Below are 4,696 nucleotides of genomic sequence, written 5' to 3'. Positions count from 1 at the left end.
GTCCCCCCCCCCCCCTTTACTCCTGCGCTGCTGAGGAGCTCCACTGAAAGCTTTCCCGAACTTTGAGCCGCCAAGACCAACACCAGGGACACAAACACAGCCATGTGAAACTGCCCATCGATTTTAATCTGCTTTTAAAGGGAGATCAGAGTTGGTTGATATATATATATATATAAAAAAAAACATCATCCCGGTTTTTTAAACCCACACAATTGAAATGAATGATTGATTCCACCTTTTGGATTTTGATGAACTCTTAAATGTCTGAACAAATCCCGAATTTGACTTGAAATGCACTTAAATTTGTATGATATGAAATAATTCAGAGTTTAGGGTTCTTCCTCCTCTGGGCTGTGTGTTTCCTGTGTATCCCTTCTTAACGTTGTGGTGTTGGTTCTGGTTAAACGGCAGCACATCTAATCTGGACTGTAATCAACACTGTGGGTGAACTTTGCCATATCAGCACAGTTTGGCCCTGATGAACGTCCCTTCAGGCCTGAATTTTGTCCTTGTCTTATCGTTTTTCATTACCTCTGTTCGACACCGCAGAAGCTCGGACACTCAAATTGGTGCTATTGTGAAACAAACCAATGGGAAAAGCAGATCAGATCCACCACGACGGAGCTTTTAAAGCAAACAAAGTGTGTCTGCAGTGATTGTTTCCAACCAGGCACGGAGGAAAACAACTAAAAAAATGGAGGAAAAACCAACATTCCTGTTGAATGTGGGTGCTCAGTGCATTTTCAAAGAGTGCAAATTGTAACTTGTGTTTTGTTTTGGTTTCTCTCCCCTCGACAAGCAGCTACGACAAGCTATCCTGCACTTGCCTACTTTAGAGCTGTCCATAGAAATGGCACAAACCAACAAAAAAAAAACAAGAACAGCAACAAGGAAAAAGTCCAAACAACAACAAACTTTGGAATAGATGTCCATTCTCTTTCCAGCAGTAACAAGCAATAACTCTTGTAGTCCTTTTTGTCTCGTCAGATTGAACCCTCTTCCTCTTATTTTTCTTCTCCCCTATGAAGACTGTGTGACCGTCCAAAAAGCAGATGTATATTCTTTTGTTTGTACATAAAAGAAGCTTAATTAATTAAACCTTACAAAGGAGTTAAAAAAAAGTTAGAGCTCGTGGATAGAATATATTGCCTCTGTTGCTGTTTGACCTGTGTTTATTGTGAATGTCAAAACTTTTTGGGGGGGATGTATTTGGCATTCCTAACGTGGTCAGGTGATCTGTGGAGGGAAAGCCTGGAGTTTAGGGAGGAAAAAACGGGTTGTATGATGTCAATGTTCGCTATCCCAACTCCACTGGCATTAAGAATTGCACTTCAGCCACAGCTCTATGTACATTTTATTTCCCACTCTCCTTCTCTCATGGAGCTCACCTGTATCCTTTTGTATGTGAAAAAAAACAACTCCTTTTTAAAATATTTATTTCTCAATCCCTCAAATGACACAAGCAATGGGGAAAGAGAAGTTAACTTATTTTGGTTTCGTCTTATTGTACTCCTCCTTTTGATGCTTATTCCTCATTCCTTATTTTAAGAATTGTATATTTTATGGCTTATTGTAATTTTGTTTTCGGGGTGGTGTGGGTGGGACGGGATATGAAATGTAGCCATTTTATTTTAATTTTATGTTTTATTCAATGGACACTTGAAATGTAATCGGCCCCTAAGCTGCTCCTGGTGCTGAGCCCCGCCTGTTTAGAGTCACCAGCCTTGTCCTCAGTTGACCCCCCCAACAACACGCAATGCCTGAGATGATACATGCAGACCCTAAACAACTCGATAGACAAGATGGCTTCCCTCCATACCCAGCCTTCTTCACTACTAGTATATCAATTCTCCTATCCCGTTGTTTTAGGGTCTGTGCTGAGGGGGTGGGGGTCATCTCTTCACAAGGTTTTATCTATAGCCAAGACTTTACTGGCAAATTGAGCCAGCTACTACACAATAAAAGGAGTCTAAAACTCAACCTTCCTCTATTAGAGAGGTTGTAGTCTCTATTAGACTTGTGTTTTAGTTGACAAAATGTGTCTTACATTTACAATTCAATGCCTCTGACTGAGGATTTCAAGAAGAAAATCAACAAAATGAACAAATCCTTTTGGTTTTTCTGAAGGACGTCATTAAGGTGTAGAGTTTGACATGTAAGCTCTTTGAGAAGCTATGTGGAGGTTGTTGGACTTGGCACTGAATCAGAAAGTCAATGCTTCAGGTGCTTGACTATTTAAATAAAACAAATGCCAAAAACACCTTAGAACACCTCAGTGTCCTCTCTCTCTGTCTATCTATATATATATATCTCTCTGAGGGAAAGTTTACATTTATTCTTCCCCTGTTTAAGTTATTAACCTTCAACTCTTTGTTTTTTTGGTCTTCATATGTTGGTTTCATGAACCTGCACTGCTGACAGGAAAAAGGTCCTGTGTTTGACAACAAAATGAATTCCACTCAGACCCGGATCGCATCCTATTGGTGTTTTTAACCTGCTCGGAGTACAATATATTTTTAACACAGTGGAGCAATTCTGATAGTGATGGGTTTTGTTGTTCACCACTGAAATGTGTGAAAACTGTCTGGCACTCATTGTATCGTCTCATGTGGAAAAACTAGTCTAAAATTGTAGTCCCGGACGGGATATAAGAAACTGTAAGAACTGATTTTACTGAGGCCAGGTCTGTCCTCTCTCATGTGAGTGTACACACTGTGTATGAATGTGTGAGCATGTGTGTGTGAGCGTGTGTGTGTGTGTGTGTGTGTGTGTGTGCGCTCTATGTTCTTACTAAGGCTGAGCTTTAGAGAGGCACCTGCTCCACAACGAGTCTGCACTGATCTCAGTTTGGCTGATTCCCACCTGCTACTCATTAAATATTAGACTTCTGGAGCATATTTGTCCAAAAAAAGAGACAATATAGCCAGTGTCTAATATAATTTCTGGGACTGTCACATAATATGCAGCAAAAATGTTGCTAAAAAAAGTTAACTGAGCTCAACTGTAGGTGCAGACTGGTCCTGGATCAGCCCAGGTTAGTTGGGATGTCTGACAAAGAGTTTCTGGCTATATGCTGCATATTCAAAACAATAGCATATCTTCATAAGCTGGTGATCACAAAGCTATATTTTTACCTCTGTGTTTTAAGTTAATGAAGTCCTATGGTCCAGGTTAACTTTCTAGGAGGGTTCAGTCCCAGTTTTGGAGCTTGGCCAGAATGTGCAGTGTATTTTGTAAATCACACTCTATTCTGGCATCTCGCTTTGAGCAAACAGCTACATGAGGAATATGTTAGCCCAACCAAAACGAGTAGTCCCACGTGGGGAGTTGTCCTGTTGTTATGAACCTGTGGCTATCCTTTGTAAAACATGCTGTCTGATGATGATTCTAGCCGTGTAAGTTGAAGATGCAATACTTACAATAAAACACCAAGATTTTCAAACCTGAATGACTCAACTGGCCTCTTTTTACAATGCAATGTATTTATGTTGAATTAACTGTAAAGCAATGACTAACACCGCAAAACATGCTATAATTTATTCCAAATAATGTAAAGGCTTCTTTTTGCAAACTGTCAAGTGTCATATCTGTTTTTTAATTATTGACACCGACAAGAGGTAACAAAACATAACATACATTTCCTATAAGAAATGTCAATAAAGAGTAAATAGGTCTGCTGCTAGGCAGGTTTCATAAACAAATAAAAAATACTCTGATATGATAGATATCGTGTTTAAGATGGGTTACCTTAGAAACAATCGTGTCGCTGGAAGCCACGCCCAAATGTTTCCCTCGCTGGCCCCGCCCACCGCCGCTCGCGCTACTTTGAGCAGTGCGCATGCATATAAAGCGCATGATGCGCATCATGTTGACATATATATTTTCAACATTAGAGGAAAACTTCGAAAGTTTCCAGACACATGTTTGACAGACATGTGTAGTTTGTTGTGATTCCATACCGGGGGCTCACAGGTGTATCAGAATGGTAAGTTTAGTTAGCATATTTTATTTGTTGATGTTGTTGTGTTAGCTCGCTAGCTTTCAATTATCAGTGGCTGACAACTTGTTAGAGGTTGTGTAACATACAATACATTCTAGTGGGGCTTTTTTGGAAGAAATGGAAGGACGTGTTACACATAATGCTAACTGTTAACAGTGCCAGAGACTGGCGACCCCCTGTCGACGGGGACGGGGGGGGGGGCTAGTGAATTAATTTCAGTTTTCCGCACTCTCGCGGGAGTGTCATTATTTTCTCACTACTATCACTACTACTATTACTATTACTACTACTATTACTATCACTACTGTCCTTATTAGGCATTATGTAATTTGTTATATACTGTTGGAATGGGTAAGCAGGCCTATTGTTTTTGGATATTTGTGGAGTTAGGTGGTCCATGAGTGTTTTTTATTGGTTAAGTGGTCCTTGGTATGAAAAAGTTTGAGAAACACTGCTAGTGGATTGTCAAAGGGGGAGCCTCGTTGCGGGGAAATTATACAGATGGCTAGTCCGCCCCTGAAAATGTCTATGCAAACGTTATTNCTGTAGTACATATGCCAGGCCTGTAAGTGGCGCTGTAGTCTGCCACAAAAGCAGCAAAGAAGACTTCCTGCGCAAGGTTGCCATGGTTGCCCTTCTGTTTATTCTCCGCTGTGGCTCTTTTTCTCCATCCCCGAGGTAAGCGTTTGCGCCTCC

Source organism: Notothenia coriiceps, unplaced genomic scaffold, assembly GCF_000735185.1.
Source record: "Notothenia coriiceps isolate Sejong01 unplaced genomic scaffold, NC01 NC01_scaffold00017075, whole genome shotgun sequence".
In the NCBI taxonomy this organism is placed as follows: Eukaryota; Metazoa; Chordata; class Actinopteri; order Perciformes; family Nototheniidae; genus Notothenia; species Notothenia coriiceps.
The sequence above is the reverse complement of the archived record's forward strand: the minus strand, read 5'-3'. Positions refer to the sequence as shown.